Raw genomic sequence first — 12,436 nt, 5'->3', positions numbered from 1 at the left:
GTTGCTGTCAAGTGACAGTTGAAATAAGAGGAAGCAATTGAACTCCCTGTGCAGAGGTGGACAGATACCTGGTCCATGGTTCCCATAGAGTAAGAATGTGAGGAAGTCTATGGGATCTCAGAGCATACATGCGTTCCATGGTATAGGAAACATTAACCTGATTGATCAATTCCGGAATGGAGTATTGGGTGGGCAATTTCCAGTGTTTAGCTAAAAGCAAACGTGTCGCTATAATGATATGGCTGGACACCATTTGAGAGGAGCTCGGGATATTGTGCATATTGAGAAAACATAAAGCCAGAGCCGAATCAGGCTTAACCACACAGGATGAAATTTGGGAAATGATATTGAATACCTGTCTTCCGGACATTGCCACCACATGTGGAAGTATGACCCTTTGCAACCACATCCCTTCCAGCACACTGCCGGGTAAGAGTTGTCAGATTTTGAAAATTTGAAGGTGTTAAGTACCAGCGTAATAACAGTTTTTGGGAAGCTTCCCAATGTTTAACCCCCTTACATATTTTTTTGGGCCAAGCAAAGGCTTTCCACCATTCTGTCAGAGAGAAGGAAGAGTTAAAATCTTCTTCCCATTTAGCACAATAAGAAGGTATGTTGGGAAAGAGATGTTTGCACAAATTTCCATAAAATCCCGAAAATACCCTGTTTCCTACTCTCAGGATCAAAATATTGCTGGTGGGCCATGGAGGGGAATACTGAGGCGTTGGCATCTAAAGACGTAAATAAATGTCTAATACATAAATACTTATAGAAGTCCCTATTAGGGATACCATAACCCTTCACTAAGTCTGTAAAGGCTAATAATGTGCGATCAGTAAATAACAAGTGAATATGGGAGATCCCTGAATTTATCCAGTTATCCAACGATACCTCAGGTAAAGAAGTAAGTAAATATCGTAAGGGCAGACTTTTAAGTGGAGTGAGGGCCAAGGAGAGAAGCCGAGTGGCGTAGATTTTCCAAGCCTTCAGAGAAGCCGAGACAGTGGGGGACACACAGTTATAGGTATTAGGAGAAGAGTGTGAACCAACCCCTAACAGTGAGATAAGCGGGCGACCTACCATTGCCTGTTCAATATGTATCCACCTCTTTGATGGGAAGCGTACACACCAAGACTTCAGTTGGTCTAGTGAAACTGCCCAGTAATACTTTTGGACATCCGGCATCCCCATACCTCCCTGTCTCCAGTGTCTAAATAATGTGTGCATCCGCACTCTAGGCTTTTTGTGCGCCCATATAAAGTTGTTGAGTATTCTTTGGAGACTCCTCAAAAAGGAACTAGGAAGAGGGATTATCAGTGCACGTAACGTGTACAGAATAATAGGCAAGACCATCATTTTAATGATTGCTATTTTCCCCGCCCAAGATGTGCAAACTCCGCTGTAGGTAGATAGCAGTTGGGGAATACTGGTTAAGAGAGGGGTAAAATTATGTTTGAAGAGGAGATTCGTAGAATTAGTGAGTTGTATACCCAGATATGAAATTTTTGATGAGTTCCATTGGAAAGGGAAGGAGTTACGGATTATATTCCCAACCTGCACCGGGAGTCCCACATCCAACAAGTGCGATTTACCAGCATTGATTTTGTAGTAGGCCACTTTCCCAAACGTGTCTAGGGTGTGTTGCACTGCCGGTAGGGATATTAAAGGGTTGGAGAGTGTGAGGATAACATCGTCGGCATATAACCCTATCTTATGTTGAAAGGTGCCAATCGTTATGCCTGTGATGGACGGGTTCTGCCTAATAGACATGGCTAGAGGCTCCATTACCATCGCAAAGATCAGGGGTGAGAACGGACACCCCTGACGAGTGTCATTGGATATAGGAAACGAGGCAGACATAAACCCAGAGGCTAATACTCTAGCTGACGGATTGGAGTACAATGCCATAATAGCAGATTTTATCCACCCATCAAATCCAAATTTGCACAGAACAGTCTCCAGGTATCCCCAATGGACCCGGTCGAATGCCTTCTCCGCATCCAAAGCGAGAAGCACGGAAGGCACTCGACGGGTCTTCGCCCAATGAATCAGGTTTATTAGCCTTCTGGTGCCGTCTGGCGCCTGCCGTCCGGCAATAAATCCCACCTGGTCCTCGTGTATCAATTCAGGAAGTAATGTAGCTAACCGACCAGCCAATATTTTAACATAAAGTTTAACATCAGTATTTAAAAGAGATATTGGGCGAAAGTTAGCAGGAGAATCAGGCGTTTTCCCAGGCTTCGGCAAAGTGACTACGGTGGCAGCAAGCATTTCCTGCGGAAAGGACCCCACCACTGCAGCTTTAGTAAACACTTTGACTAAATGCGGAGCTAGAGTCGTGTCGTACCTTTTATAATACTGATTAGTAAACCCGTCTGGTCCTGGGGCTTTACCTGGTTTTAGACATTTAATAGCTTGTGAGACTTCAAGTACCGTAAAGGGGGATTGTAACTTAACACTATCTTCTGCAGACAGGGAAGGAAGATTCAGGCCACCCAAAAAGTTATTAATGTCCGATACTGAAGGTTGGTAAGTGGCTTTATCTTCTTTGAGGTTATATAGATTGTGATAGAAACTCCGGAATTGATCACTAATTGCTTGGGGGTGAGTAACCTTATTACCGTTTTTGTCCATGAGAAATGCAGTTCTCTGTTTAGCACTCTTCTTTTTAAGCATTTTAGCTAGGAGTGCCCCTGGTCTATTACCGTGAAAGTAAAAGCCAAATTGCAATTTTTTAAATAAGGCCATATGCCCGGACATAAGCACCTCCTGCAGTTGGTCCCTAAGAACTTTGATTTTTTGCGACGTGTCCGGAGTCACTTTAGATTTATTAACCCCTTCGTGACCAGCCCATTTTAGGCCTTAATGACCAAGCTATTTTATTCGTTTTTCTATAGTCGCATTCAAAGAGCTATAACGTTTTTATTTTTTCGTCTACATAGCTGTATGAGGACTTGTTTTTTGCGGGATTAGTTGTGCTTTTTAATAGCACCATTTTTGGGTACATATAATTTTTATATTAACTTTTATTAACCTTTTTGGGGGGATTATAAAAAAAAACTGAAATTCCGCCATTGTTCTATGCGTTTTTAAATTGACGCCGTTCACTATGCGACGTAAATAACATGTTACCTTTATTCTATGGGTCGGTACGATTACGGCGATACCACATATGTGGAGGTTTTTTTTATGTTTTACGACTTTTGCACAATAAAAACACTTTTGAACTAAAATTATTTGTTTTTGCATCGTCGCTTTCCAAGAGCTGTAATTTTTTTATTTTTCCATCAATGTAGTGATTTTTTGGGCTTGTTTTCTGCGGGACAAGACGTAGTTTTGAATGGTACTGTTTTGGGGTACATGGGACTTATTGATTCATTTTTATTATGACTTTTTTTGGGGGCAATGGAAAAAAATTGCAATTTCGCCATAGTTTTTTGCATTTTTTTTTTACTGTGTTCACTTTGCGGTTTAAATTACATATTAACTTTATTAATGGAGTCATTACGGTCGCGGCGATACCACATATGTGTACTTTTTTTTTTTTTTTACACTTTTACTAAATAAAACCACTTTTTATGGAAAAAAATGGTTTTATTTATTTTTTTACTGTACTTTTTATTAATAATCTTTATTTCACTTTGATGACTTATTTTATTAGTCCCACTAGGGGACTTTACTGTGCGATGTTCCGATCGCTGCTATAATGCTCTGGTATACTTTGTATACCAGAGCATTATTGCCTGTCAGTGTAAATCTGACAGGCAATCTGTTAGGACGTGCCTCCGGCGCGTCCTAACAGGCATATGTCCAGGGCAGACCTGGGGGCTTTTATCAGTCCCCCGGCTGCCATGACACCCCATCGGAGACCCGCGATTGCATTCGCGGGCCGCCGAGGGGTGACAGAGGGAGCGCACTCCCTCTGTAAACAAAGTTAAATGCCGCGGTCGCTATTGACGGCGGCATTTAACGGGTTAAACGGCCGCGATCGAAGTAAACTTCGATCGCGGGCGTTGGAGCAGGAGCTCAGCTGTCATCAGACAGCAGAGCCCCGGCTCCAGCCTGCACGGGAGACCCGTGCAGGACTTAGACTAGGCTGACGTGAAAAGGCGTCAGCCTAGCCTAAAGCCCATTAGTGAATCACGTAAAAAGGCGTATTAGTGGTCACTAAGGGGTTAAGGGATTCCAAATTATGTAATTGAGTGAGGATATCCTTAGTGGTTTTTTCCCTGTCTTTTTTTAATCTGGAGGCAGCCTGAATCCCCATCCCCCGCATGTAGGCCTTATGGGCATTCCATAAAGAAAAGCAATTGGTTGAGGAAGGGGCATTAACCTCAAAGTATGTTTGGACGTGTGTATCCATCAAATCTTTCGTGAGAGGATGGTCTAATACTAGATCATTCAGTCTCCAGGAGGAGAAAGGGGGCGTTGGTAATTGATCCAGGACCTTTATAGAAATAGGGGCATGGTCTGACCACGATATGTCCCCGATAGTGGATGAGGAGATGCAGCGGAGACTGAGTTTACTCACCAGAAACATATCTATGTGAGAGAATACTTTGTGTGTCGCAGAAAAATACGTAAAATCACGTTCATTACCATGGTGACAGCGCCATACATCGTATAACTCTTCCAAGTGTACCGTGTGATGTAGATTGGAGCGAGGTCTATGGACATTGGAGGAATCAATTGAGGGATGCATAACTTCATTGAAATCCCCTCCTATGGTCAACATTCCCTTCACCACTTTATTTACCTTTCGGAAGATTTTGTGAAAAGCCTTAAGTTGATGTGAGTTAGGGAGATATATGTTAACCAACGTAAAAGTAATATTATTTATGTCACATATGAGTATCACAAATCTACCTTGAGGGTCCGACATGACCTGATGCATATGAAAGGCAACCAAATCTTTTATTGCGATCAAGACACCCTTGGATTTACTGGAATGAGATGCTTGAAATATGTGAGGAAATCTAAAATGTGTACATTTCGGAGGATGAAGGGAGGAGAAATGGGTCTCCTGGGCGAAGAGAACATCACTATGAAGAGCCAGAGCCTCCTTCCACATCTGTCTCCTTTTAAAAGGGCTATTGAGCCCTTTTACATTTAAAGAGGATATATTAAACGGCATGAGGCAGCGTAAGAGAACATACTATGTCTGGCTGGGCATGGAACATGAAATCGGAACAAAGATATAGGATCTTGTGGATCATGAAGTGTACAAAGCAATATTACCAAATACAGAAATATAAACATAAGAACAACAGTGCAAAAAAGAAAAACATGGCACCTACACTGCGCCGTACAGACCTCCGTGGGGGAGAGATAATAAAGATAACCACAACAAGTAGCATTATTACATGACCATACTACCAGCGTAAAGATCAGGTGGCAGAATGTCCCTGTACCAATTTCCATTCCGGGTGGAGACGTCTCAGTGGCTTATTAGCGGACTCCGGTCCCGTAGACTGGACGGAAGTGTTCCACTGACGAAGCAGAGCAATCCCATCAGAAGGAGTAGGAATCACATGTGTGGAGCCATTCTTGGAGACCAATAACTTGACCGGGAATCCCCACTTATATCTCAAATTTTGCTCTCTAAGAGCCAAAGTGATCGGGTGAAATTGCTTCCGTAGCATCAAGGTTGAAGCCGACAGATACGGGTATATTGAAATGTGAGCATATAGAGGCGGGAGTTTCCCCAATTTCCTGGATTCCTGAAGGATACGGTCCTTGGCTTGGTAAAAGTGTACCCTCGAAAGAACATCTCTGGGAGCATTTTCTGGAGCAGCCCTAGATTTAGGAATTCTATGTGATCTGTCCAGAGTTAGATCCAGTGGGGCGAACATTGGAACCAAAGCTTTGAACATGACTTGCAAAAAATTGGGTAATTCAGAGTGTGAGATTTCTTCAGGAATCCCTCTCATTTTTAGATTATTCTGCCTCAACCTATTTTCTTGATCCATGAGCTTGTCTTTTAGCCACTTCACCTCATCCTTAAGCTCAGCATGTGCATCAATAAGGTCATTGTGGGCCTTGGCATGATCTCCCATGCTGCGTTCTAAATGATCCGTGCGGAATCCTAGGTCATCCACAGACGCATGTATTTGCGCTAATACCCGATCCAGCACCCCAGAAATGGAAGTCTGCAATGTATGCATTAACCCTTTCATGACGGCAGTGGTCAGAGGACCATCATCTGGAATCTCAGACATCCTGGACATAGCAGAAGCCATGAGGTGAGTCTCCTGTGATGGCAGACTTTGAGGAAAGAGCGCCTTTTTGACAGCAGGACCTTTACTATTGGGTGAGGATGGGCCCGATCCAGTCGCTTCCCGTTTACCGGGGCCTGACACCTCTTCCATCCTGCCCTGTGTGTCTCCATCTGCAAACTGACCTGAGGCAGCCGATGGCTGCTTGCGATGCTGCCGCTTGTCCAGCTCAGGCAGGGAGTCGGCGCCATCTTGTGACCGGCTCGTCGCAGGGAAGTAATCCGGAAGCTTTTTGGGCTCTGGTTTGGACTGTCGCCTCCTGGTCATGGTCCACATCTGTGTCGGCTGAAACAAGGATCTGGTCAGGTAAGTGAGACTTTCGTAGCAGGTCTTATGCCGCTGTGAGCCGCTGTAATGCTACTGCTGAAGCGGGAGAGAGTGCACTACACCGCCATTCCAGTCAGCGGCTAGCTACGCCCCCCCCTGCCAGTTAATCTTTAATCCAACTGGCTAATCCTTGCCAGAAGGTTGCCACCAGGAACTCATTATTCCAGGCAAGCACCGCTGTGAGAGTACTAAATTGTATGGCATATTTAACAGTCTAACTTCCTTGACGAAGGGACGGAAGTAAAGAAGTGGCTGAGGACATGCGGCCCAGTTTTTCAAAGACGGTGCGGAATGTGTCCAGGAAGAGCTGCAGATTAGTAGACTCCGATCCCTCTTGTTCCCAGAGAGGATTGGTCCATGCCAAGGCCTTGCCAGACAACAGGGAGACGATGAATGTTATCTTCATCTGGTCGGAAGGAAACAGGTGGGCATGCAATTTAAAGTGGATCTTGCACTGATTGAGAAGGCCTTCACATGCTTTGGAATCTCCATCATAGCGAGGTGGAAACAGCAATTAAATTTGGGCTCTGGAGCTGACTGGAAGTACGGCTGTCTGAGGAGTAGATGAAGCTTCAGCTTGTGGAGCTGCCAGAGTAGGAACAGGAGAGATGTCCAGGTGATTGGCTATGGAGTTGACGGCCTGCATTAGCTGACCCTGGTGTAATCAGAGGTCTCGTATATTGTTTTGCATGACTTGAACAGCAGTTTTGGGTCTGTGAGCAAACTATAACAACCAGCAGATTTGTGGACCCACTGAGCTACACCGCCGAATGGCATAGGGTCACCACAAAGTGTGTTGTCTAAGCAGCCTCCCCAGTCTTCACCCTTTAACCCTTGTACAGGGATCTGGTCTTCTCTGTGGGGAGGCTGCCAGGTCACTACCACTTAAGGTGGCCCTTTCGGAGAAGCTGCTGGCTAAACAGAAGTTAGGTAGACACAGGCAGATGGTACCTCGGTGGTAGCAGGATACAGGCTAGTGCCGAATTACTGGAGGCAGGCTGGTGCCGGATTACTGAAAGAAGACTGATGCCGGATTACTGGAAGCAGACTGGTGCCAGATTACTGGAAGCATGCTGGTTGCCAGATTACTTGAAGCAGGCTCGTTGCCGGATTACATGATATAGGATAGCAACAGGTAATGGACAAAGGGTACAGGACACCAAATAGGTAACGTATACAGGATACAGAACCTTCGCAGGATAACACAAGGTTTGCTCAGGCACTGGGGCAGATGGCAGGCTCACTTATAAAGCCCTGGGGGTGCAAGGATAGGCTGGGGACACTTTTCCTGAAGTGCGCCAGTCCTATAAGCAGCAGCAAGAGCGCACGCACCTGAAGGACACAGAGCAGGAGAGAAGTCAGGGAGCCGAGAGCACCGGAATCCCTGAGAAGGGATACGCTGGTGTGCATGAACAGCCGGTGGCCGCAACCGCCGGGTGGAGAGAGATGCCGATGATTAGCGGCTGCCGATACTACACTTTGTATGGCATGTGTTAATATTTTTATATATATATGCCAAACCATCAAAGGAGTTTTTCCAGAATCCAAAATTATCACCTATTCACAGAATAGTTGATAATTTTTTGAATGCTGCGGTCCCCACAGCTGGGAACTTCACTGATCATTAGAACTGGGGTCCCAAGTACCCTGTTCCACCTCACTGCTTGATCGCAGTAAAAAATACATTAAATGGAGCGGCAGTCTATGAGATTGATGGAAACATTTGAGTACAGCACTCTGCTGTTTCCGTCATTTTCATAGACATTGAATGAACTGGTGGGAGCATGCTTGATTGTCTCTCTATTCAAGCTTCTACTCACTGAGAGGGGTGCAGTGAGGAGGGACGGCGGGAGGGGGGATTAGGCCACCGTTCTCACGTTTGGTGGGGGTCCCAGCTAGAGATGAGCGAACCGGGACAACCGAACCCGGTTTCGGTCAGAACATCGGGAAAAGTTCGGTTCGCAGCGAATCCGAACTTCACCGGGTTTGGCCGAACACGTTTTGACTGAACCCGGTCAAAAATATTATACAAATCGGCAGCCACTTGTCTCTATCAATCACTGATAGAGAAAAGAGGCTGCTGATTAAAAATAAAATAAAAAGCATTTCATACATACCCGGTCGTTGTCTTGGTGACGAGTCCCCCTTCTTCCTCCAGTCCGACCTTCTTTCCTGACGCGGCAGCCTGTGATTGGCTGCAGAGGCCGCGGCAGCCTGTGATTGGCTGCAGCGGTCACATGGGCTGTAAACGTCATCCAGGAATGTCGGGCCGGATGTCGAGAGGGACGCGTCACCAAGGCAATGGCCGGGAGACCAGACTGGAGGAAGCAGAAAGTTCTCGGTAAGTATGAATGTCTTTTTTTTTTACAGGTTACTCTATATTCTGATCGGAATTCACTGTCCAGGGTGCTGAAACAGTTACTGCCGATCAGTTAACTCTTTCAGCACCCTGGACAGTGACTATTTACTGACGTCGCCTAGCAACGCTGCCGTAATGACGGGTGCACACATGTAGCCACCCGTCATTAAGGGGCCTCATGCACACGACCGTAAAAACACCCATTATTACAGGTCATAATTATGACCCGAAATAGCGGGCCCATAGACTTCTGTTAGCCACGGGTACCCTCCCGTTTTCTCATGGGAAGGTGCCCGTGCCGTTAAAAAGATAGAACATGTTCTATTTTTTTATTTTACGGGCCGTGCTCCTATACTTTATAATGGGAGCACGGCTCGGAAAAACGGCCGGCTGCCCGTGGCCGGCCGTGCTCATCTCCTGAAATACTCTGTGCTGCCTTAAACTCTGAGGACAGGTCAGGATCCTGTTTCTTTTAAATGCTGCTGGGGAACCCGCTCGATCCACTTTATAAGGCTGCGCTACAGTGCTTGGGAATAAGTGACTGGGGCAGAAGAGGATGGAGGCTCAGCCTTATATAGTGGATCGAGCGGGTTCCCCAGCAGCATTTAAAAGAAACAGGATCCTGACCTGTCCACAGAGTTTAAGGCAGCACAGAGTATTTCAGGAGATGAGCGTGCGGATCTTGTGCGGGATGGTGACTTGCCAATCATGTGAAGGTGTTATTGAGGACAGGAGTGGAGGAGAGGTAACAGACTGAGAGTTACGTAATGGTAAGAGCAGAGTTCACAGCAGCACAGAATATTTCAGGAGAGGAGCGTGCAGATTCAGTGCTGCTGTGAACTCTGCTCTTACCATTACATAGCTCTCAGTCTGTTACCTCTCCTCCACTCCTGTCCTCAATAACACCTTCACATGATTGGCAAGTCACCACCCCGCACAAGATCCGCACGCTCATCTCCTGAAATACTCTGTGCTGCCTTAAACTCTGTGGACAGTCAGGATCATGTTTCTTTTAAATGCTGCTGGGAACCCGCTCGATCCACTATATAAGGCTGCGCCTCCATCCTCTTCTGCCCCAGTCACTTATTCCCAAGCACTGTAGCGCAGCCTTATATAGTGGATCCAGCGGGTTCCCCAGCAGCATTTAAAAGAAACAGGATCCTGACCTGTCCACAGAGTTTAAGGCAGCACAGAGTATTTCAGGAGATGAGCGTGCGGATCTTGTGCGGGGTGGTGACTTGCCAATCATGTGAAGGTGTTATTGAGGACAGGAGTGGAGGAGAGGTAACAGACTGAGAGCTACGTAATGGTAAGAGCAGAGTTCACAGCAGCACAGAATATTTCAGGAGAGGAGCGTGTGATTGGCTGCAGAGGCCGCTGCAGCCTGTGATTGGCTGCAGAGGCCGCGGCAGCCTGTGATTGGCTGCCGAGGCCGCGGCAGCCTGTGATTGGCTGCAGAGGCGGTCACGTGACGTGCGTGACCGCCACTACAGCCTGTGATTGGCTGCAGCAAGCGGCGACATGGATGAAACGTCATCGCTGGAGGCCGGACAGGAGGAATGTAAGTATGAACGTATTTTTTTTATTACATTAAGGGGGGATTCACACGAGCGTGATTTGGCAGCGTGTAGACCGCGTGGTTTTCGCGCGGCACGCAATGCCCTATAGAAGTCTATGGGGCAGTACACACAGTCCGTGTATTTTGCGCAGCGTTTGTTCGCTGCGCAAAATACGCGACAGGTTCAATAACTCTGCGTATTTCACGCATCACGCACCCATTGAAGTCAATGGGTGCGTGAAAACCAGGCAGGTCGCACGGAAGCTCTTCCGTGCGAACTGCGTGTTTGCGCAACAGCTGTCAAAAGGATGAATGGAAACAGAAAAGCACCACGTGCTTTTCTGTTTCCAAGCATCCAAACGGAGTGTCTTTGCGAGGAGCGAACCCCGACAACCGAAGCTAACTTCACCGGGTTCGGCCAAACTCGTTTTGGCCGAACCCGGCAAAAAAATTTCCGGTCCGCGACGTCGGAAGACATTCACTGTGCATGGTGCTGAAAGAGTTAAACTGTTTCAGCACCATGGACAGTGACTTGCGATCCCAAAATACATGAACCTGTAAAAAAAAACCGAAGTTCTAACTTACCGATTACTCCTGTCTCCTTCCTGCAGTCCGACCTCCCGGGATGACACTTCAGTTCAAGTGACAGCTCCAGCCAATCACAGGCCAAGCACAGGCTGCAGCCAATCACAGGCTGCAGCGGTCACTTGGACTGCCGCGTCATCCAGGGAGGTGGGGCCCGATGTCAAGAGAGGCGCGTCACCAAGGACGCGTCACCAAGGACGCGTCACCAAGGCAACGGCCGGGAAGTTCTCGGTAAGTAGGAACTTTATCTTTTTTTTTTACAGGTTTTTCGCTGTTGTGTTCGGCATTCACTGTCGAGGGTGCTGAAAGATTTAGCTCTTTCAGCACCTTGGACAGTGACGGGCGTCGACAAGCCTCATCTCTATGATGCCGGCTGCGCGAAAATCACGCAGCCGCGCATCAGACACGGATGACACACGCAGCTGTCAAATGGTTTTTGCGCTCGCAAAACGCTGCGTTGTTTGCGCGCGCAAAAACGCAACGCTCGTGTGAATCTGCCCTAAAATTGTATTTTCTGCGCGCCGAGCATGGTACTGTCAAGGTTGCTGAAAGAGTTAGTGCAGCCCATTAACTCTTTCAGCACCCTGGACAGTACCATGCTTGGCGCACGGAAATTACAGGTTCGATCAGAACTAGTTCGGTCCGAATCGAACTTTTTCGTGAAATTCGGCGAACTAGCCGAACGGAACTTTTCATAAGTTCGCTCATCTCTAGTCCCAGCGGTGGAGCACCCAGCGATTAAACAATTATCACCTATCCTATCACCTACATAATTATCACCTAGATCAGGCATAATGTATTGAAACTCACAACTCACATTAAAAATTGTCATAGCAATTGAACATAGCTTAACTTTTATTTCCAAATATACATTGGGAAAATGTTAGACTGGTTTCATACATAAGGTCCGCTGTATACCTCAGCTACAGCTAGTACATTGTGACATATGCTATAAATTATCGGAAAATGACCAGGGTTTTCTAGGACCTATGGCTGTTTGATCATGAAGAAAACCTTGGCTTATGTGTTAATGGGTTAAACACAAAATTTTAAGAAAACTTTACACTGGCTTCCCATAAAACGGGTCATATCACTCAATTATGGTTCCCACATGTGACTGGTTAGTGGCAGGCTGCTGCTGTTTCTATCTAGACCCAGAATAGTCCTATTAGTGACAATAGTCACTATAAGAGGGCTAATTGCCCCTGTAAGTCCGGGTTCCCACGTAGTGTAAACGCTGCAGAATTTCCGCAAGAAATTCTGCAGCATTTATAGTAGCAGTAATGTATGCCCACACTGCGTAAAAAAATGCAGCATAAACGTTAATAAATT

Source organism: Rhinoderma darwinii, chromosome 4 (genome assembly GCF_050947455.1).
Source record: "Rhinoderma darwinii isolate aRhiDar2 chromosome 4, aRhiDar2.hap1, whole genome shotgun sequence".
NCBI lineage: Eukaryota > Metazoa > Chordata > Amphibia > Anura > Rhinodermatidae > Rhinoderma > Rhinoderma darwinii.
The sequence above is the reverse complement of the archived record's forward strand: the minus strand, read 5'-3'. Positions refer to the sequence as shown.